General features: G+C 40.6%; 1 protein-coding gene across 2 annotated transcripts in view; it reads right to left on the reverse strand.

Moving 5' to 3' along the window:
* Positions 1–24,854, reverse strand: part of SPPL3 (signal peptide peptidase like 3) — a 124,792-nt gene that overhangs the window by 53,034 nt on the left and 46,904 nt on the right. The window lies entirely within an intron of this gene.

Here is a 24,854-nt window from a genome sequence, read left to right on the forward strand (position 1 = left end):
TCCCCAACCCACTGAGCAAGGCCAGGGATTGAACCTGCATCCTCGGATACTAGTCGGATTTGTTTCCAATGCGCCACAACAGAGGCTCCAAGTTCTATTTTTATAACTGCCTATTGGTTCTCTCCATCCATGTGTCCCAAGGAGTTTCTTCAAAGTCAACAGGTCCAAAACTAAAGTCAACCTTCCCTTCATACCAGATCTTCTCAAGGAATGGTATCATGATTTACCCAGTTGTCAAAGCTAAAAACCCACTGCATTCTTGATACCCCCTCTCCTACCTTCCACAGGACAACAGTCGCAAGTCCCACAACCTCAACTTTCCCAATAGCTTGCTTCTCTCAATCCTACTGCCAGTTCCTTAGCTCCTTGCTATGGCCTGACTACCAGAAATTTGGTTTACAAGTCTGTCTTTAGGAATTCACCCTTCACAGCACCCATTCTTGTTAGGGATTTTCCTGAAACAAATTCCTCTTCATTTTTTCATTCAGCAAATATTTCATGATGTCTCTCTGCTGAGCGCTCTGCTAGCTCTCAAGGATATAATTTAAAAAAACAAAAAACAAGACTGTTGTGGTCTTTCCCTTAATTTCTCTTCTACAGGAACTGAAAAATTAAATTTTGTTCTAAAGGAATGAAAACAAAAAGCTAACATAATTAAGTGAATATAAACATTGTAAATGTTATAAAGGGGAGGCAGACAAGCACAGGTTGCCCTGAGAACTTGAGTGGGGGGACTTTCATAGGGAGGTAGATGAATGAGATACAAGACACAATAAAATAGGACTTGGTGATTGTTTATGACAGCTAAGAGAAGATCCTCAGGTTTCTGCTAAGCAGCTGGTGAACAGCTTTATCATTTGAAAAAATAGCCAACACAGAAGGAGCAGATGCGAAGTTAAATTTTGGATGTGTTGAAGAAAGAGTTGGCTATGTGGGTCTAGAGTTCAGAAGCAGCTCTGAGCTAAGGATACACACTGAGAGTTCATAATCTTCTATACCATTGAAGCAATGGTGTGAGTGAAAAGAGGACACAGGACAAAAGCTTGAAAATTCAGAAATTTAAATATCAGGAAGAGGAGCTGCAAAGAAAACGAAAATGAAACAGAGAAAGAGGAAGAAAACTCAGGATTAGCAAGGTAAGTGATAAAAGTGTTTTCAAAAAGTGGCAGCAGGATCAGACGAGATGGTGCCTGAATTTAAACTGTTCTACCCCTTACCAGCAGTAAAATAAGGATAATAAACACACCCACCTAAAAGAGCGGTAAAAGATTTTTTTTTCTTTTTTTTTTGGTCTTTTTAAGGCCACCCATGCTGCATATGGAAGGTTCCAGGCTAGGGGTCGAATTGGAGCTGCAGCTGCTGGCCTACGCCACAGCCACAGCAACATCAGATCCCCAACACATCTGTGAACTATACCACAGCTCACAGCAACACCAGATCCTTGACCCAATGATTGAGGCCAGGGATCGAACTTGCATCCTCGTGGATGCTAGTCAGGTTCATTTCTGCTGAGCCACGACGGGAACTCCCATGGTGTTTTTCAACTCAAACTAAAGAAATGGTCATAAAATAGAAATAGAGAGCATGCATTAAAATTAATCTTAGCCAATTTCCCCTTTAAAAACACTATCAGTTTTCTTTTTTAAATTACAACCTCCTCCTCTCTCTGCATCCCCAATGCCCTAAGACCAAACACTGTTTACAGTTTGATGTAGCATCCTTACTTATAAATTATGAGTACAGAATGGACATACATCATCAAAATGAAACACACGTTCTTCCATAATCTGCTTAAAAAAAAAATTGTCAGGAGCTATTCTTTTCTATGGCCTTATTAGGCTTTTACTATAAAATCAAGACACAGAAAACGCTCTTCATCATCTTTTTTTTTTTTTTTTTGGATTGCAGTAGCAGTGGCATGGCAGTGACGTGATGTAGGATCTCAGTTTCCAGACCAGGAACTGAACCTGGGCTGCAGCAGTGAAAACACCAGGTTCCTAATCACTAAACCACCAGGGAACTTCTTCCCCAATGAAGAGAAATCATCTAGATTCAGTGAACACATCTTTTAACTGCATGAGCACTGTCTAGAAATTCTAATTTCTGTTAATAACAACAGCAGTATTTCCCAATGTTTCATACTTTCTCATCTTGATCTTCTGAATAAGGTGGGTATGTTGTTGCTTACAACCTCAACAGAAACAAATGGTGCCTCTCCGATGCCACTCATGTTAGACAACTTAAGATTTAGTGAAGATACAAATGTTTCTTGGAGTTCCCATCGTGGCGCTGTGGTTAACGAATCCGAGTAGGAACCATGAGGTTGCGGGTTCGATCCCTGGCCTTGCTCAGTGAGTTAAGGATCCAGCGTGGCCGTGAGCTGTGGTGTGGGCTGCAGACTTGGCTCGGATCCCACGTTGCTGTGGCTCTGGTGTAGGCCGGCGGCTACAGCTCCGATTGGACCCCTAGCCTGGGAACTTCCATATGCCGCAGGAGCAGCCCAAGAAATGGCAAAAAGACAAAACAAAACAAAACAAACAAAAAAACCTACAAACGTTTCTACTGCCCTTTTATCAAAGGCAAACCATGTAACCCCAAAGGTAAAAATAATGCCCACATCATGTTACTGAACATTCAAATCTCTATGAAAATAACATTAGGAATAACTGCACCTTGTACTTTGGCAGACGGACGCTAACAACTCCTTTCTAACCTATAAGAATCATAAAAACACTGATGTTGTACATAATCACATTTTTTTTCCCCCATTTTTCTTTTCTTTGCCACACAGGCAGTATGTGGGAGTTCCTGGGCCAGGGATGGAAACTATGCCACACGGCAGCAACCAGAGCCATAGCAGTGAGAACGCAGGAGCTTCAACCCAATAGGCCATCAGAGAACTCCCCATAATCACATTTAAAATGCATACAGAAATGATTTTAGGAAACCACTTACTTAAATATGAATATATTCGTACATTTTATTACTAACACTGAACATGTTAGTACATTTTGCCCTCCTAAACAATTTTATAATCAAGGTTTCTTCTTCCACATTTACTAGAAAACTTTCTGTCACTTAAATTTCTTAATTTAGGGACTTCTTGGCATAGGTGTATTATATTTTACAACTCATTTATGTTGATTTCCTTAGAGGTTGCCTGTGTCAAGTTCAGGTAGCAATGTGTACCCTTAACTATTAAGTCTTTAGAAGCCTTGGAGATAGAAGGAACTATTAGCCAATGATAAGCCTAGGATGTACTTAGAAACAAGTTCTCCCTCTCACAGCAGCTGCCTTAGCCAATGAAAATCTCCTAGGACATGCTGAATTCTAATAGAGATAATTACAAAAACAGCAAAAGTGATGTCTGAATGGCACATGAATTCAAATGATTTATTAGAGCTGTGCTGTCTAAAATGGCAGCTGCTAGACCACTTTTGGCTACATAAATTTAAATAAGTAAAATTAAAAATTCATTTCCTCAGTTGCACTCGTTGAATTTCAAGTGTTCAACAGGTGGTGGCATAGGTCCCACTATGGCGCAACAGGATTGGAGGCATCTTGGGAGCACTGGGTCCCAAGACGGCACAAATGGGTTAAGGATTTGGCGTTGCCACGGCTGCGGCTCAGGCTGTAACTGAGGCTTGGACCTGTTTCCTGGCCCAAGAACAATGCCATACGGCAGTCAAAAGTTTAAAAAAAAAAAGGGGGGGGGGGTGGCTTCTGTCCTGGATGGCCAGATAAGGAACATTTCCATCCCTGCAGGAAGTTCTAGTGACTGCATTGACATAAACCTGTATGGAAAGATATTTCAAAACTGTGGTTCTGGGGGTTTACTGGTGGTATAGCAATAACATGCTACATGCCCACAACACTTACCACCCCCACCCCCCAAAAAAAACCAAACCCACCTTGAGAATAGATGTGTTTCAAAATTCAGATTTTGAATTTTACAAAGAGAGCACCACCCTCAGGGAGGTGTGGAGCAGTACTCTATAATCAAGTATTAGTATTTCTGTAGTAAAACATGGATAGTCACAGTAAGATAAAGATTAATCAATTTAGATCAGCTACTGCTTCCATGTGAATTACAGAAGAAACTTAGGGTTTTCAGATTTAGGGGGTGGGAAATTGTGGATAATCACCATTTTGAGACAAGGAGCCAGACAGGATTCTGAACAAAGGCAGCCTAAGTCCGGAGTCTCCCAAACTGACTTCATCGTCTACCCTAAACTGGAAACCAAAGTCTAGCAATCTTATTTACTTTACAGCCCCTCTATCCTATACTTCAGCCTCTACCAAAGCTTCAAGAGAAAGTGTCATCTCTCAGGCCCTCCTTGAGGTGTCTGTTTCCAGAGACCCTGGATACACATTAAAGATATGGACTACTCTATACTTGGAAATAAAGAAATTCTTAGATAAATGCAAAAAGAAACTAAACACATGCATTTGAGACATACTGAAATCGGGTTAGCCAAATGTACTAAAAAGAGACTTGAAGGAGTTCCCGCTGTGGCTCAGTGGCTAACAAATCCGACTAGGAACCATGAGGTTGCAGGTTCGATTCTTGGCCTTGCTCATTGGGTTAAGGATCCGGCGTTGCCATAAGCTGTGGTGTGGGTCGCAGACGTGGCTTGGATCCCGAGTTGCTGTGGCTCTGGTATAGGCCGGCAGATACAGCTCCGGTTTGACCCCTAGGCTGGGAACCTCCATATGCCATGGGAGCAGCCCCAGAAAAGGCAAAAGGACAATAAAAAAGAGAGAGAGACTTGAAGACTTTGCCAAATGATGTACTGGAGTTCCCGTCAAGACTCAGTGGTTAACAACTTGACTAGGATCCATAAGGATGCAGGTTCGATCCTTGGCCTTGCTCAGTGGGTTGGGGATCTGGTGTTGCCATGAGCTATGATGTAGGCTGAAGATGAGGCTCAGATCCAGCGTTGCTGTGGTTGTGGTGTAAGCCAGCAGCTGTAGCTCCAATCCGACCCCTGGCCTGGAAACCTCCATATGCCATGAGTGCAGCCCTTAAATAAAAAAAAAAAAAAAAAGCAAAAGACAAATGATGTACTAGTACAAGTCAGCTGATGAGTTGAAATATTTTATACGGTCATTACAAAAACCACTAATTTGGAGTTCCCGTTGTGGCACCACAGAAACGAATCCAACTAGGAACCATGAGGTTGTGGGTTCGATCCCTGGCCTTGCTCAGTGGGTTAAGCATCCAGCATTGCGGTGAGCTGTGGTGTAGGTTGAAGACTCGGCTTGAATCTGGCATTGTTGTGGCTGTGGTGTAGGCTGGCAGCTACTGCTCCGATTAGACCTCTATCCTGGAACCTCCTTGTGCCGCAGATGCAGTCCTAAAATGACAAAAGACGAAAACTAACGAACCAAAAAAATCCACTAATTCTTTACCTACACTTCCCTAACCCTTAACAGACAAAGAGCTACCAGAAAGTTCTCTCATATGCAAAATCACATTCTACACCCTAAGATTTTTAGAACTATGCTGGATTTTAGTAGCTGATCTACAGTCAAGCATCTATTTCTAGCTGCTTTACCAGCAAGTGCTTAGACACATATCCTGCTAAAAATCATGCCAAACTGAGACACAGAGAGTACTGTTCTGTAACATGTTCTATGCGTCAGCCTTCCAGCTATACAATGAAAGCATTCTTGTCCACCCAACAAGCCAAGAAACTACTGTTCCAACCCTGCATGGACACTGACTTGGAATAGTACTTGGCAAAAACTTCTTGGTCTTAAGACTATCTACATTCTTAAAATCAAGGACCCTGAGAGCTTTTGTTTCTGTGGGATATAGCTATTGATATTTATGATATTAGAAATTAAAAGTGAGAAAAATTTTAAATAGTTACTAATTCATTTAAATATAAAACCATTACATGCGCACATAAAGAACTTTTTTAAGGGAAAGATAAGTATTTTCCAAAGCAAACACAAAATTTAAATGAGAGACATCCTTTTACACTTTTGCAAACCTCCAAAGTCTGGCTTAAATAGAAGACAGGCAGATTCTCGTATCTGCTTCTGCTTCTGCATTCAATCTGTTGCCATGTTACTTTGATTGAACTCTATGAGGAAAAAAAAAATCTGTTTTTACACAGATGTGTAGCTGAAAAGGGAAGAATATTATAATAACCTTTTCAGATAACTGAGGATATTCTCTGACACTACACCAAAATTCAACATACGGTAATTTTTCTTTTTTTGTTTTTTTGCATTTTCTAGGGCCACTACCACGGCATATGGAGTTTCCCAGCTAGGGGTCTAATCTGAGCTGTAGCCACCGGCCTACACCACAGCCACAGCAATGCCAGATCCAAGCCACGTCTTTGAACCTACACCATAGCTCACAGCAACGCTGGATCCTTAACCCACTGAGCAAGGCCAGGGATCAAACCTGCAACCTTATGGTTCCTAGTCAGATTTGTTAACCACTGAGCCACAATGGGAACTCCAACATATGGTAATTTCTTAAAGGTTACTTACAACATGGAATCTGAAACCGTATCAGTGAATTTTTTTAATAAACTGTATTACACCCATGGACTATGCTATACTTTGAATCGATATTTTACCCATGGATGATTTTCTAATATCACACATTGACCACCTGGAAGATATAGGTCACTGAGCTATGCAGCTCTTCCAGAGACTATTTAAACATTTCATTACACAATATCTGAGAAACCACATCTGTTAAATTTCACTCTTGAGGCTAACGATAATGGGTAATAAATTTCCAAAATTCCTATTTTCACTTAAAGGCTCAAATTTTATCATTGACAAAAATAACTTTTTTCCCCCCTGAAGAGAAAGGCTCACTTCATTCAAGAAACTGTCTGCCATATACCAAGTGTGAATAACTCCAATAGTGTGTCTACTAGTCATCCTTCAAGTAAAAATGATGTTTCAAGAAAAAAGTAACTAGTTCAGCTGGGATTTTAAATGATGTGTTTTTCGAAGTTCCTGATATGGCTCAGTGGATTAATAACCCAACTAGCATCCATGAGGATGCGGGTTTGATCCCTGGCATGATTCCGTGGGCAAAGGATCTGGTGTTGCCACAAGCTGCAGTGTAGGTCACAGATGTGGCTCAGATCTGGCATTGCTGTGGCTGTGATGTAGGCCTGTACTTGTAGCTCTGATGCAACCCCTAGCCAAGGAACTTCCATATGCCACAGGTGCAGCCCTAAAAAGAAAACAAAAACAAAAACAAATGATAAGTGCTGTGTTTTTCTTAAGAAAATCAATGGTATTTTATTATACAGCAGAAGGGTTTAACAGAAATTTTCCACTTTGGGGGGTGGGGGTTATTGAAGCGTGGTTGCAATATATTAGTTTCAGATGTACAACATAGAGATTCACTATTTTTCTAGATTAAATACTGTGCAAAGTTAATATAAAATATTGACTATACTGCCTATGTTATAGTCACAGTACATCTCTGTGAATTATTTATTTAACTGCTAGTTTATACCTCTTAATTCCCTTCACCCATTTTGTTCTTCTCTCCCCTGTGGTAACCACCAGTTTGGTCTCTGTATCTGTTTTGTTATATTTGCTTGTTTTGGTTTTTAAGATTTCACAGTATTTGTCTCTGACTTATTTCAATACTTGAAGCATAATACCCTCTAGCAGGTCCATCCATGTTGTAGCAAATGGCAATATTTCTTTTTTTACGGCTGAGTAATAGTCCACAGTGTGTGTATAAGTACATATATACACATCCCACATCTTCTTTATCCATCCATCTGCCAATAAGCATTTCAGATTAGCAAGTTACTTCCTGTCTTGGCTATTGTTAATAATGCTGCTGTGAACACTGGGGTGCATTAGCTTTTAGAATCAGTATTTTTGCTTTCTTCAGATAAATATCCAGAAGTGGAATTGCTGGATCAGATGGTAGTTCTATTTTTAAGTTTTTGAGGAAACTCCATACTGTCTTCCATAGTGTCTGCATCAATTTACATTCCCACCAACAGTGCACAAGGTTTCTTTTCCTCCATATCCTCACCGACTCTTGTTAATTCTTGTCTATGATGCTAGCCACTCTGATAGGGGTTAGTGATATCTTACTGTGGCTTTGATTTGCATCTCTCTGATGATTAGTGATGTCGAGCATCTTTTCCTGTGCCTGCTGGCCATCTGTATGTCTTTGGGAAAGAAGGTCCGCTGCCTATTTTTTAATGAGGGGAAACTTCCCATTTTATCTTATTTTATTTTTTGTCTTTTTGCCATTTCTTGGGCCGCTCCCGCAGCATATGGAGGTTCCTAGGCTAGGGGTCAAACCAGAGCTATAGCCACCAGCCTATGCTAGAGCCACAGCAACACAGGATCTGAGCAGCATCTTCAACCTACACCACACAGCTCACAGCAATGCCAGATCCCCAACCCACTGAGCAAGGCCAGGGATTGAAACCGCAACCTCATGGTTCCTAGTTGGATTCGTTAACCACTGTGCCACGACGGGAACGCTCTTTATTTTATTTTTTAAAGTGTGCTTAAGGGTTGAAATTTAATAAAAGCAATTGTTACTGCTTGGCCCTACATGAAAATACTTTTTTTTTTTTTTTTAAAGCAGTGTGTGAGTGGTAGTGAAGCACCCAATGATTGCTAGTTCAGTGTGGTGCCACTGCCTTGATTCATGTCATAGCACAGCAGTGTTTTGTTTTTGTTTTACCCACCACTGCTCTTCACCATAAAAAAAAAATAATAATAATAATGTCAGGAGTTCCTGTCGTGGTGCAGTGGTTAATGAATCCGACTAGGAACCATGAGGTTTCGGGTTCGATCCCTGGCCTTGCTCAGTGAGTTAAGGATCCGGTGTTGCTGTGAGCTGCAGGGTAGGTCACAGACTCGGCTCGGATCCCGAGTGGCTGTGGCTGTGTTGTAGGCCGGCAGCTACAGCTCCAATTAGACCCCTAGCCTGGGAACCTCCACGTGCTGCAGGTGCGGTCCTAGAAAAGACAAAAAAAAAAAAAAAAAAAAAAAGTCAAAATGAAAAAAACAGCTCTAGTAGCCTTATGAAAACAGTCTGACCTTGTAGACCTCCTCAGGGGTCTGAGGAAAACCAAGTGATCTGCAGGCCACACTTTGAGAACTGCTGCCTTACACATTTACCCACAGCCCTGACTATCCAAACTCTTGAGTATTTTCTCATACACAATTCTAACACAGCACAAAATACCAAGAGTGCCTCCAATTTTTTCTGCTATGCAAAATATCTGGCTTCAAATATAATATACAAAAACGACTTACAGTCTAGGCCTAAGAAATGCTACAATCTTTTTTTTTTTTTTTTTTGTCTTTTGTCTTTTTTGTTGTTGTTATTGTTGCTATTTCTTGGGCTGCTCCCGCGGCATATGGAGGTTCCCAGGCTAGGGGTTGAATCGGAGCTGTAGCCACCGGCCTACGCCAGAGCCACAGCAACGCGGGATCCGAGCCGCGTCTGCAACCTACACCACAGCTCACAGCAGCTCACAGCAACGCCGGATCGTCAACCCACTGAGCAAGGGCAGGGATCGAACCCGCAACCTCATGGTTCCTAGTCGGATTCGTTAACCACTGCGCCATGACGGGAACTCCAGAAATGCTTCAATCTTTCTCTTTATGATGGACTATGTTGAAACAGAATTTAATTTGCATTTTTACCGAAAGTATTTATCATTGGGAGTTCCCATCGTGGCTCATCGGAAACTAAATCAACTAGTATCCATGAGGATGGGTTTGATCCCTGGCCTTGCTCAGTGGGTTAAGGATCCTGCGGTGATGTGAGCTGTGCTGTAGGTTGCAGACGTAGTTTGGATCTGGCGTTGCTGTGGCTGTGGTGTAGGCCAGCAGCTGCAGCTGAGATTAGACCCCTGGCCTGGGAACTTCCATATGCCATGGGTGTGGGCCTAAAAAGCAAAAAAAAAAAAAAAAAAAAAGCAAAAAAAAAAAGTTTATTATACTACCCACAATAATTCTTTCGCACTTTTTCTTACTTTAAAGGAAAAAAGCCAAGTATGTATTATAAGCATTGTAGTGGAATAAGTAATTCATCAAATAAAATTTAACAAATTAAATTAAACCTTTAATATACAAAAAGTAAGACAGTCATTTAAGGTTATACTCTTGTAAAGACACAGTGTACAAGGCGGCAGAATGTAATGTTCAATACAGAAACAAAGTGCTATGGAAGTGCGATGGGTTGCCACACACCATGGCCTACTGCTATTCCAGTAAACAGAGCCAAGCTTATTCATTCAGGTATTACCTATGGCTGCTCTAGAGTTTTACTGGCAGGGCTGAGTACAACTGACCCTTGAATAACAAAGGAATCAGGGGGTATCGACTTACAGGTGGCCCTCTGTATCCTCAGCTCACGTGTATCCATGGATTCAACCAACCACAAATCATGTAATACTGCAATATTTACTGTTTCTAAAAATCTGCCTATAGGTGGACGCACCCAGGTCAAACCCGCATTGTTTAAGGGTCACTGTAATTGTGACAGAGACCATATGGCTCATAGAGCTCAAAATATTTACTATCTGGCCCCATATAGATAACTTTTGCCACTGTATACTTCTGTTACTGAACAAGGTTACCTGGCCAAGAGGGCCAGCAAGTGTTAAAATACAACCCAGTCTTTCCTCCTGTGGGATGCATCTCCACACTGGGCAGAGCTTGATGAGCAGAGCCTTGGGACCTAGGGGGTTTATGCAGCCACTTGGTGGGAAGGCATCTTTTCCTTTCACTACTCTCTATGAGTCTGAGGCCAGCTGGCCAGGAAGGCATTATTTCCTGTTTTGCACAAAAGGGTACATGTGTATATAAGCTAGCAATAATCATGAACATCTCTGAGTCACTGGATTTCCACAATCAAAATACTCTGGATTAGAGGAGTTCCTGCTGTGGCACTATGGGATCAGTGGCATCTTGGGAGTGCTGGGACACAGGTTCAATTCCCTGGCCCAACATGGTGGGTTGGGGATCTGGCACTGCCAAAGCTATCACTTGGGTTGCAACTATGGCTTGGATCTGATCCCTGGTCTGGGAACTCCATATGCTGCAGGGCAGCCAAACAGGGAGAGAGGGAGGAAGGGAGGGAGGAAGGAAAGAAAAAAAAAAAAAATACTCTGGATTAGAAAGAATCTTCATATCCCTTCAGAAGCACCACTTTATGGAAAGAACATGTATGAGATGAATCATATGTTAATATTTTACCAAGTTAGTAAAGTGAAAAAGTAATTACTTTCACCAGAGATACAAAATCTGATGACTGGAGAAAATTCCTATGAGGGAAAGGTATTACTCTCCAAGGTAGTAAAATGATCTGGAGTCATTTGTTTCCAGACACATTTTATTGCCTAGGACAGATAAAGAATTTACAAAGTTTTGGTGAAGCAGCAAGAAGACCCCACACTGAAGACTTCCAAGGCAGAATGCTTCAATTCTTTCCTATGAATTAGTCTCTTAGCAAGTCCTCATATTACAATTTCAAAAGCATGTGCATTTTTTTGGTGATTGGAGCATACATTCTGCAACGTAACTGTGACTCCTGCGTTAAAACACCAGCAGCTAGAAATAGGCCTATATTGGTTGAAACATAATTTATAAGGCAAAGGGAAAACAAGTTAATTGGTTTCCTCAAAGTAGACAGGTACAAGCTGGAATAAAGCAGTTTATGCATTTTCATTTGACCAAGGGATTCATTATCAGGAAAGAAAAGTACAACACCTCTTTAAAAGACATTTCTGTATCACTATTCAAGACTGCTTTAGAAGTTGAAGTAAATAAATTTTCTTTAAAACTTGCAAAAATGTGACATAACATGCTGTTCAGGATTAATATTTTACAAAGGAACTGTTCTTGAATGTCTAAATACTCTCTCAGGGTATGTGTGCCTATAAAACCTTGTAAGGCTTAGGCATACACCCAAAACAATTAAAGGAAAGAGTTGAACAGATACTTGTATACCCATGTTCATAGCAGCATTATTCACAGGTGGTTGCTAAAAGTGGCCACCAAAGTGTCCCTCAATGTACAAACAAAAATATGATATATACCAATACTGAATGTTATTCATCCTAAAAAAGGAAGAAAATTCTGATATATGTTACATGGTTGAACTCTGAAAACATTATGCTAAGTGAAATAAGCCAGACAAAAAAGGACCAACCGTGTATAATTCCATTTATATGAGGGACCCAGAATAAGCAAATTCATAGAGAAAGTAGAAGAGGTTTCCTACTGACAGGAGGTGGAATAATGAGTACACAGTTTCCGTTTAGGATTATGAAAAAGTTCCAGAAATGGTTAGTAGCAACAGTTGCACAACCACCTAAGTCAACCTACTTAAAATCCATACATTGTACACTCACAAATAGTTAAACTGATAAATTCTACGTTATGTTTATCTTATCAAAATAAAAATTTTAAAGGGGGATTATTATTTAAATACTGATCATATCATTCTCATTAAAAGATTATTCTCTGCCATTTAATGTTGATAATAGCTTTACAAATAATTCTAGAAAAAAAAATCTTGAAAGCATCTGTACAATCCCCAAATCTGGACCCCAAGAAGAAAATTTCCAATGACTTATAAAATGGATGCCACAGGTTGATAGTTATTTCCTGGTAGCTAATCTCTCTGAGTGACAATTCTATTTCTGTGGAGAAGCAAAAAGGAGGCTGACAATTTAAGTCATAGTGCTTCTTTACTGCTACAGAGATAGACCAGAGAAGTTCAAAGAATGTACCAGAACAAGGAGAATTTCTAAGACAGAATGGATTTCAGTAAGAAATCTCCAATGCTCATGGAGTACTTCCACCTGCGTATATTATGGTCATCTCAAATTCAACAAAATTGTTTTTCTCATCATACCTACTAGCTGTGTGTAACATCAAACAGGTTATTGGACATCTCTCCGTTCATCAGTTTCATCATTTCAAATTAGTAATAAAAAAAGGTTATCACTTACTTCAAAGGTAGTAATAAGAATTAAATAATGAAATTAAAATATTATATGATGATACCTGGCACACAATAAATGCTTAACAAATATTATTTACTATTATTACTGTGGCTTTTATTATTTATATTTAGTTTGTGAATCAAGAGTTAGCAACCATGTCTTTACTTGGTTTTGGGTCAGGAAAAAGATTCCATCTTTTAGAGCAGAGCTTCCCAAAGAGTGTGCCATGGAAAGTAAAACTTGTTTCAATGCTCTAAAAAGTGAAATTGGGAGTTCCTGTTGTGGCACAGCGGAAACGAATCTGACTAGGAACCATGAGGTTGCAGGTTTGATCCCTGGCCTCACTGAGTGGGTTAAGGAGCTGGCATTGCTGTGACTGTGGTGTAGGCCAACAGCTATAGCTCCGACTGGACTCTAGCCTGGGAACCTCCATATGTCACGGGTGTGGCCCTAAAAAGCAAAAAAAAAAAAAAGTGAAATTGGAACATACTTCACATCATACACAGCAGTTTTATCCAAAATTGCCAAGTCTGGAAACAATCAAAACGTCCATCAGGTAGTGAAAGGATAAACAAATTGTGGTCCCTTTACACAGTGGAGAACTACTTCACAATAAAAAAATACAAACTACTGAGCAATGCAATATGGATGAATTTCAAATGCATTATGCTCAGTGAAAGAAGCCAGAATCAAAAAACTGTAAATATATCCCATCTATATGATATTCTAGAAAATGTAAAACTAAAGGGACAGAAAAAAGATCAAGTGCCAGGGTTTGGGGGAGGAAGGGAAGATTACTTTTGTAAGAGAACTTTTGGGGGCAATGGAAATGTTCTATTTTTTGATTATGGTAGTTGGTCCAAAACTGTGTGTTGTCAAAATTCACAGAATTCTACACCTGAAAAGAGTGGATCTTACCCTTAAAATTGGGATACCTTAAAATCTAATTTTAGAAAAGTAGTGGGGAAAGAGATGACTGATATATTAAGAACCAACTACAGGAGTTCCTGCTGTGGCGCAGCGGAAATGAATCTAATATCCATGAGGATGAGGGTTCAATCCCTAGCCTTGCTCAGCAGGTTAAGGATCCAGCGTTGCTGTGAGCTGTGGTACAGGTCACAGATGTGGCTCTGATTCCTCGTTGCTATGTCTGTGACATAGGCCGGCAAGTGCGGCTCCAATTTGACCCCTAGCCTGGGAACCTCCATATGCCACAGAGCAGCCCTAAAAAGCAAAAACAAACAAACAAACAAAAAAGAACAGATTATAGATGCAACTTAAGTGCTCGTCAACAGATAAATGATAAAGGAGATCTGGAATATATTTTTATATAGAAATAAATCAGCCATAAAAAATAATGAAAGTTTGCCATTTGCAACATGGATGGATTTGAAGGGTATTATGCTAAGTGAAATAAGTCAGAGGAGGACAAATACTGTGTGATACCACAATACCACATATGCGGAATCTAAAAAATACAACAAACTAGTGGAAAGAAACAGACTTACAGATACACAGAACAAACTAGTGGTTAACAGTGGGAAGATGGAAGGGGAAGAGAGTAAAGGATTAATAGGAACAAACCACTATGTGTAAAATAAATAAGCTACAGGGATATATAGTACAACCCAGGGAACATAAGAATATGGTCAATAATATAGTAATTATAAAAGCAATATAACCTTTAAAGTTGTGAATCACTATATTGTACAACCAAAACTTACATAATATTATACATCAACTCTACCTCAATAACAAACAAACAAACAAATAAATAAAATCAACCTGGGAGGACAAAAAGAACAGATTACAGCAGGGTAAGGTAGAAACAAAGAGAACAAACTACTGTGGTAAACCAGGCAAAAGATGGTGATGGTGGTGGCTCACACGGGGCGAAAGTCATGATAGTGCTGAAAAGAGACTTGACTCGTTATATTTTGAAGATAAAGCTCTACAGTATTTCTGGATAGATGAAATATGGAGCATAATAGAAAGAGGAGCAAAGGATGACCACCATGGTTCTACCCAAGCAAGCGCAAAGATGGAGCCACCACCAATGGCTATGGGAAGGTCCTAGATAGACAAGTGTGCATATGGCTGGGGGATGGGGTACAGAAGATAGGAGTCAGGAACTCAGTTCTAAGTTCTGGTCCGCTACGAAATGGAGAAAATGCCTTTACTTAACTCATGGTTTGTTTCTATAAACATCACTGCATTCTCCATTTCAGGTGGAACTCCTACTATGTAGACTTTGTTGTGACCCTAGACGGTGGCCCCACCATCATATAGTTCTGCTTATTGCAGCTTGATGAGTCTACCAGTTCTAACCCCAACTTAAGCATGCTCTTCTTTTACAAAAAGGGAAAAATGTGTTCACCATCTTTGGCTCCTTTAATCATGTTCCACTTACACCCCTCTAGAAGAAATTCTTCATGTTACTATTTTTATATTTCACTCCTTATGTTCAGTGTTCACCCCACTAGTTTATGTGAAGGAAATGTTACATATGTTGGGAATTCATGTCTGAATTACTTATATTTCTTCTTCTTCTTCTTCTTCTTTTTTTTTTTTTTTTTTTTTTTTTTTTGCTTTTTAGGGCCACACGCTCAGCATGCGGAGGTTCGTTCCCAGGCTAGGGTTCTAATTAGAGCTGTAGCTGACAGCCTACGCCCCAGCCACAGCAACTCCAGATCCAAGCCATATTTGCGACCTACACCATAGCTTGTGGCAACGCCAGATCCTTAACCCACTGAGCGAGGCCAGGGATCGAACTCGCAACCTCATGGTTTCCTAGTCGGATTCGTTTCTGCTGCGCCACGACAGGAACTCCTTGAGTCGCTTGTATTTTTGATAAAGCGTTTCCATTCTAGTATGGCATTGTTCATTTCCACTGATAAAGTGCATGCTTAACAGAAAAAAAAAAAAAATGAAACCTGCTTATTTCTCCCATCTCCTAACAGTTCCTCTGAATTTCTATAGCTCCTGATCCTTTCCACAGAGGCTCTCTATTCTGTCTTTTACAATGACTATCATTTCAATCTGAGAGTTGAGAAGAAAATCTGACGACAAAAAAGCTACTAAGGATTCCCACTGAAAGGTTTTTTTTCCTCTGAAGGAGAGCCAGTCCTATTTCCTATGGTAGCACTGTCACCTAGAAACCAAAATTCTCAGCTGACATAACATTTCAGGGCTAAGCTAATTCCTAGGAAACTACTTGGCACAGTTAAATACATAAAACTAGCACACTCGCCTTTATAACACCACAATCTTTTTTATTTTTGATATCACCAACAATCTTAACTCTCAAACTGTAAGTTCCTAATAGCAATTATAGCTACTTACTTTGAAGGACTATTCAGTATGTGCGGGTGTTGTGCTATGTGCTTTAAATAAATTAGACCATCTAATATTCACAATAATCCTGTGAAAAAGCTATCATTACTGTTATTCCTATCTTACACATGTAAAGCTAGCATTCAATTGAAGATAACATTTATAAAAGCATGAGGTATTTTAGCAACCTTAGAAATAAAACAAGCAGGAGTTCTCATCGTGGTGCAGCAGAAACAAATCCGACTAGAAACCATGAGGTTGCAGGTTAGAACCCCTGCCTCACTCAGGGGGTCAAGGACCTGATGATGCCATGAGCAGTGGTGTGGGTCACAGATGAAGCTAGGATCCTGTGTTGGTGTCGCTGTGGTGTAGGCTGACAGCTGTAGCTCTGATTGGACCCCTAGCCTGGGAACCTCCATATGCTGCTGGTGCAAAAAAAAAAAAAGCGGAAAAAAAAAAAGAAAGAAAGAAAATAAGCAAGCACCAAATACCTAAAATTTGGTTTGAATGTTCAATATTTAGGCAGTATACTAAGAAGCATGGCATTTAATTAATCCCCAAAGGATCATGAGAAATTGGTTTCTGCCTTGTATTATTATTTTCTGGCTCTAACATTTAAAAAAAAAAGAAAAGGAAAAACAGGGGTATGCCCTCTCTTAAAGAAAACAGGTTATTTGAAAATGTTAAGGTTGCTCTCCCAGCAATTTAGAGTTCAATACTATATACAGGCAGTTTGTTTCCACACTGTTGTGTAATATTAAAGATATGAATGGCACTGTGTTTGGGACAGATATTTTACTGAGCCCTTCTAAGTATAAGGGACGACTTTATGCACTATTTCAGCCCTATGGGGATATGGTGGTATCACCGCTCCCAACCTCAAGATCACAATCTAAGTTGGAAGAGAAAATGCACATAGACAACTCTAAATAAACCAGAAAGAGATCTAAAATTCATTAAAAGGAACAGACAGCTACAGAACAGGAGGAAGAACTTGCAACTGCAAAGGTCAGATTAGCCTCCTCTGAAGAGGTCACATCTGCATTGTTCTCAAAGGATGAACAGCATCTGGATACGTGAAATCCAACAGGGAGAAGAATATTCAGAAGCAAAGGATACAAGAGAAATGATGGCATAATAACAAGGAAGTGTGGGGTATGCTAAGTACTTGGAGGTTACTTGGAGCACAGGACCAGAAAAGAAATAGAGGAAAACAATATTGGCCAGACTGGTTAGGTGGGAACAGGCCTTAAAAAAGGAGAGAGGTCAGGAGAGAGGCAATGGGAAGCTATTAGGTAGGAAGAATATCTGAGTCACTTTAAGAGGTAGAATGAACACTAGCCAAGTCAGCACTTGGCAGGTGACTTGGCACAGCAGAGCAAGAGAGAAACAGGAGTGAAGCTGGGCAAATGAGAAGGTGGCAGCACCATAACAAAAATAACGAAAACATGGAGAGAGTAGGTACAGGGAAAGGAGAATGGTTCTTATATGCTGAGCTTCAAGTGAATAAACCAGAGCCCTAAGTGGTAAGAGCCGCTTCTATTTGTTTTATGTAACTAAAGCAGGCTGCAAATATGAGGCCAGAGCTCAGGATTGAGATTTCATTTTAACATACACATATAAAAAGTGATCTGCAGAGCACTCATATTTGAAGACTCAGAACAAACATGTGTCAAGGATTAGACACTGTCACTTACGCGCTCTTTTAATCCTAATGAGATAATACTTCTCTCACAGGATTACTTATCACCATTTTCTGGAATTACAATATTTGGCCTATAAATTCTTCCTAGCTAATGAGTTCACAGAACTAGTTTTATTTTTTTACTTTTATTTTTTTTAGGGCTGTACCTGCAGCATATGGAAGTTCCCAGGCTAGAGATCGAATTAAAACTGCAGCTGCTGGCCTACACCACAGCCACAGCCACGCCAGATCCAAGCTGCATCTGCCACCTAAACTGCAGCTCATGGTAATGCCGCATCCTTAACCTACTAGCAGGGGCTAGGATGGAACCCGCGCCCTCATGGGTTGTTACTGCTGAGCCACAACAGGTACTCCTAGAACTAGTTTTGTTAATCACAATCTGGAATGCAGAAACAAAGGAAACCTTACCAGAGTTTTAAAAGTCTTCCATTTCTAACAGTGAACCAAGCCATCAGTTTTGCAGCTCATTTTTAGTTTTAGTTCACTTTTACTCCTCATAGCTCCCTGTTCTCTTTAGCACAATCATATGAGCTAAAGAGTTTCAAGCCAACTGTGCCACGGTTAATAAAAGGTCAAGAAAGTAGTGAGAGAGGCTCAATGGTCCACAACTCTGCTCAGCTGCATCCAAAAGGGGTTGAGGTGGGCTGTGAGTGAGGCGGTGGGTGAGGATTCTGCACTTTGAGAGTGCAGAAAAGACAGAGAGACCATGACAGTTTCCATGTGGACACCTAACATTCAGGAGGTGGAGAGCAAGAGAGGACTATGGATGTTGCCAAAGAAGGAGAAGTTAGAAATGTCTACTAAAATAAAGGAAACATCTTATTTGCCCTATTGGACCCATGCCTCCTAGAAAACAGGGAATCTGCTCTAATGGTCTTTTAATGATGTCTAACACTGTCCCGTGCATAAAGGATCCAGTAGTCAATGTCTATAAAGTCAGTTATCACTCAAGGAGGTAGGAAGGAAACTCTCAGCCAAATAACGTATTGTTCTAAAACTCAGAGTGAAAAATTCACTTCTATATTTGCAATCACAACTATACTTAATCATCCTCATGATTTACTAATGTCTAAACATGTAGCCCTCACTGAGCAATAGCTCTTAAAGTAATCTTTCATTCCACAAATCTACAAAAGCTTATTCCTGACAATGTAATTGACAATCAAGAATTCTCCCAACAAAGTCCAGAATCTTTAACCTTTGACCTATTCTACTGACACTCTCACAACAAAGGAAGTATAACATTTCATAGTTAAAAAAAAATATCTTAGCGCTCCCTCTGTGGCGCAATGGGATCAGCAGTGACTTGGGAGCACGGGGACATGGGTTCAATCCCTGGCCCAACATGGTGGGCTATGGCTCACTGTTATGAAAGAAGACTTAAAACTAAACTCAGTCTGGGAGTTCCCCTCAAGGCTCAGTGGTAATAAACCCAACTAGTATCTATGAGGATACTGGTTCGATCCCTGGCGTTGCTCAGTGTGTTAAGGATCTGGCATTGCTGTGAGCTGCTGTATAGGTTGCAGATGCAGCTCAAATCCCCCATTGTTGTGGCTGTGGTGTAACCTGGCAGCTACAGCTCCAATTTGACCCCTAACCTGGGAACTTCCTGGGAACTTCCATAGACCACAGGAGCGGCCCTAAAATGACAAAACAAAAACAAAAACAAAACAACAACAACAAAACAAAAACAACTCAGTCTGGTAAGACTCCCTAGTTTCTGCATTCCGGACTGTGATTAATATAAAACTAGTTCTAGTTGTTCCTGTTGTGGCTCAGTGGTAACGAACCTGACTAGTACCCATGTAGGTACAGGTTCCATCTCTGGCCCTGCTCAGTGGGTTGAGGATATGGCATTGTCCTTAGCTGCAACTCGGACCGGATCCCTGGCCCAGGAGCTCCATATGCCACAGGGTGGCCAAAAATGAAAGAATAAAAAAAAATAAGAGAAAATGTTCTTCTGGTTTCAAATCTTTAGCTGAAACGAGCATTTCTTTCCTTCTACAACCTGATTCCCCCTGAAAAGATCTTTTCTCTGAAGCTGAAAATCTCTTGAAAAATAACATCCTTAACACCTAACTTAAAAAAAGGAAAATCTGTTTTTTGGGTTTTTTTTTTTTTTTTTTTGTCTTTTGTCTTTTTAGGGCCACACCTGTGGCGTATGGAGGTTCCCAGGCTAGGGGTTAAATCTAAACTGTGGCTGCTGGCCTACACCACAGCCACAGCCACAAGGGATCCGAGGTGCTTCTGTGACCTACACCACAGCTCACGGCAACTTCCAATCTTAACACGCTGAGAGAGGTCAGAAATCAAACCTGTGTCCTCATGGATACCAGTCGGGTTCCTTAACCACTGAGCCACAATGGGAACTCCCAAAAAAAGGAAAATCTGTATGGTCTCTTAAAGTTAGTAATATGGAAAGCTGTAATTATGTATATAAGCTCCTACTATCACAAGATTTATTATCACAAGAGAACAGCTAGTCTAAGAAAATAAAAGAGAGGTAAACCATTCCCAACATCTTAACAGCCACTTCAAGCAACTACTTATTCTGCAAATAACACAGGTCCCCAGAGAATCCTTAGATCTGGTTGGTAATTTAACTCTAGCAACTTGCCTTGGAAAGGAACTGTTCTATTTCAAACAGGAATTAACAGAAGAAAATTATGTAATCGTATCATATTCTTTGTACTTTTTATGGAATTCACATCTCAAAATGAAGGTAACACTTACAAAAGATCCAAGCAGACATATGTGTCATCATTTCTATAACCCAACTATCTAGTTTGGTGTGTGCAGACTGTCTGCAAAGCTGGCCACCGGCAATGCCTCCCAGACCTGTGCATGCCTGCTGCCCCTCCCAAGAGGCAGAGTCTAGGAATTCCCTGGTGGCCTAGGTTATGGATCCAGTGTTGTCACTGCTGTGGCGCATGTTTGATTCCTGGCCCAGGAACTTCAGCATGTCACAGGAATGGGCCAAAAATTACATAAATAATAATTTTTTTTTTTAAAAAAGAAGCATAGTCTATTTCCCCTCCCCTCAAATCCTGGCTACCCCTGTGATTGCTCCAACCAACAGAGAGCTACAGAAGCAGGCGGTGCCAATTCCAGGCCTAGCTCAAAAGAAACTTGGCAGCTTCCATCTTTGCTTTCTTGGAGTCTGGAGCTGGCATGCAAAGAAGTCCAGGTTCTACTGCTAGAAGAGTGGAGGGTAGAGAGAAAGACCCTATAGAGAAGAGACTACAACATGAGAGGCCATGGGGAGGAACACTTAGACCCCATAGCCAAAAGCAAGCACCAAAGCTCTAGGCTTATGATTGAGACCACTTTGGATTCTCCAGCCCCAGTAGAGTCCAGCAGGTAACACCTGGAGCAAAGAAAAACCATCTCAACTGAGACCTGCCCCAACTGCAGATCCACAGAGCAAACACAGTATTTCTCAAAGAACAGAATTTAGAAATGGCAGTGGTTGCCAGGATTAGAGATGGAAGGGAGGGTAGTAGGTCGCATGCAGAAGGAGGTGGGGGTGGAGTATACTCATAAAAGAGCAATATGAGGGTTATTTTTAGTGTTGACTTCATAGTGGCTATACAAACGTATACAGGTATAAAACTACAGGAACCTTAATATGTACACATATGCACACACACTCATGTGAGTAAAACTGGTTGAAATCTGAGTAAGATCAGTAAATTGTATCAATGCCAACATCCTGGCTGTGTTACTACACTACAGTTTTGCAAAAGTTAGCAAAGGGTACGTAGGATCTCTCTCCGTATTATTATTATTTTTTAACAAGTGCATGTTAGTCTACAAATATATCAATTAAAAATGGTTATTTTGGGGGTTCCCACTGTGGCTCAGTGGGTTAAGAACCTGACTAGTATCCATGAGGATGCGGATTCGATCCCTGGCCTCACTCAGTAGTTTAAAGGATCCGGTATTGCCACAAGCTGGGGTGCAGGTCACAGACACAGCTCAGATCCCACACTGCTGTGGCTGTGGCTGTGGCTAGCAGCTACATCTCCAATTTGACCCCTAGCCTAGGAACTTCCATATGCCTCAGGTGCAGTCTTAAAAAGACAAAAAAAAAAAAAAAAAAGTTATTTTAAGCTATGAGGTTTTGAGGTAGCTATTACACAATAATAGATTGATAACAGAATAGTAATACTTTAACGTGACTAACAGTTTGGCTGTTAACTAAAAAGTTTTTTGTTGTTGTTTTAAATATCTTTTTGATGATTTTTATTTGTTCCATCATAGCTGGTTTAAAAGAAAAGTTTTATTGGGTATATGTTAACAAGTAGTAGTATGTGCTATTAGTAGTAGTATAATGCCTTATTTTGGCCTAGTTTAGCAGTTCTCAATTACACACAACAACGGTCCTTTCAGCTGGTTAGTTCAAAAGATATGGGAGGAGACAAAAAGCCAGACATGAAAAAGTTTAATAGTGCCAATGACACTATTAAACTCAAATTTAACATGTCTGAAGTTGAAGCATGTTTTATAATTGATAGTTTTTTTTTTTAGTGACAAAAATAATGGGCCATTTTAAATTAGTTTTAGACTAGCTGAAATATATTAAAATATGAGCTTTTTTAAAGTCCAAATATGTATTTAGTTGCATTTTAAAACACAAAACAGGAGTTCCCTTTGTGGCTCAGAGGTTAACGAACCCAACTAGGATCCATGAGGAGGCGGGTTCAATCCATGGCCTCCCTACAGCTCTGATTTGACCATCTCCATAGGCTTCAGGTGCAGCCCTAAAAAGACCAAAAAAAAAAAAAAAAAAACCCTACAAAATATCTGTGTTTTCTATACTACCTTGAGGGTTTTTGGGGGGGGAGGAGGGAGGGGTTGGCCACACACATGGCATGCATAGGTTCCCTGGGCCAGGGATCAAACCCAGACCACAGCAGTAACAACACAGGATTCTTAACCACTAGGCCACCAGGGAATTCTTATCTTGAGGTTTTTATTACATATAATTAAACCTCACCCTAATAAATAAGTATGGCCTACAAGAGCATTATTCAAAATAAACCTCATGAAATCTTAGTTTTATAGAATATCCTTTTCTTGTGGAAAAGAGTACCATAGTTCAATTAGTAGGGAAACTACTGTCCTATCTATTAAAACCTAGATTCCTCAAAGTCTACAAAAGTGACTTCGAAGCCAGCACTGGAAACTCTCAAAAAAGACAAAAACAGGAGTTCCCGTCGTGGCTCAGTGGTTAACGAATCCGACTAGGAACCATGAGGTTGCAGGTTCGATCCTTGGTCTTGCTCAGTGGGTTAAGGATCCGGCATTGCCGTGAGCTGTGGTGTAGGTTGCAGATGCAGCTCGGATCCCGAGTTGCTGTGGCTCTGGCGTAGGCCAGTGGCTACAGCTCTGACTGGACCCCTAGCCTGGGAATCTCCATATGCCGTGGGAGCAGCCCTAGAAAAGGCGAAAAGACCCCCCCCCCAAAAAAAAAAAAAAAAAAAAAGACAAAAACAAACTTATAATTCCTCTGTGGGAACTGCATATGATGTTCCTAAAATGTTTAGATGACCTAGACTTTCCTAATGTAATTTTCAATGCCTCATCTTTTCACTGATTCTATATCCTAGCTATTATGAAATTCTTATAACAGCTGATGTATAAATTGACTGGTTAGTAGTTTGCCAAGTTTTGGAGAAAGAATGGGAATAAGAGTGAGTTAATAATTTAAGACTGACCACAGCAAGGATTTCAAGCCCTATTACAATTTACACAAGAGGTTAGTATTAAGAATTGCTAAGCAGGAGTTCCCATCATGGCTCAGTGTAACAAACCCAACTAGTATCGATAAGGACGCTGGTTTGATCCCTGGCCTTGCTCAGTGGGTTAAGGATCCAGCACTGCCATGAGCTGTGGTGTAGGTTGCAGATGAGGCTTAGATCCTGCATTGCTGTGGCTGTGGTGTAGGCCAGCAGCTGCAGCTCTGATTTGACCCCTAGCCTGGGTACTTCCACATGCAGCAGGTGTGGCCTTAAAAAGACAAAAAAAAAAAAAAAAAAAAAAAAAAAAAAAAAAAAAAAAAGAAAGAAAGAAAAAAGAACTGCTAAGCAATTTAGCAAAGGTCTTCAGACACTGAGGTGAGAAACTGAACACAGTACCACCACTGTTGCTTCCTCAGAGGTAGCAGTAAATAAAACATCATTTATTAATTTAGTCTGAACATTATTAGTGGTCTCAATTAGATTATTAAAATGTACCCAAGTATACTCTTACATAATCCTAATTTACTCGCTTATGGAGAAATTTGCTTTTGCCACACGCATAGCTTTATGTACCTTTATTTCCTAGGATAATACCTATGGCTAGGTTAAGCAGAATATCACTCCCAATTATTCACTCCGTCCCTTATTAGAACCACACACCCATGGAGTTCCCACTATGGCTCAGCAGTTAAGGACCCAACGTTGTCTCTGTGAGGATGCAGGTTCGATCCCTGGCCTCACTCAGTGGGTTAAGGATCTGGCGTTGCCGTGAGCTATGATGTAGGTCACAGACATGGCTTGAATCCCCAGTTGCTGTGGCTGTGGTGTAAGCCGGCAGCTACAGCTCCGATTGGACCCCTAGCCTGGGAACCTCCATACACTGCAAGTGTGGCCCTAAAAAGATTTAAAAAAAAAATAAAATCCAACATTGCCATAAGCTTTGGCATACGTTACAGATTTGGCTCGGATCCAGTGTTGCTGTGGCTTTGGCATAGGCCCAACTGCAGCTCTGATTCAATCCCCGGCACAAGCACTTCCATATGCCACACGGAAGGAAGGTATGGCAGAAGGAAGGGAGAGAGAGAG

The sequence above is a fragment of the Sus scrofa genome, chromosome 14 (genome assembly GCF_054392235.1).
Source record: "Sus scrofa isolate SSC_HxYL_T2T_F1_AM1 chromosome 14, Sscrofa_HxYL_maternal_Yorkshire_Landrace_v2.0, whole genome shotgun sequence".
In the NCBI taxonomy this organism is placed as follows: Eukaryota; Metazoa; Chordata; class Mammalia; order Artiodactyla; family Suidae; genus Sus; species Sus scrofa.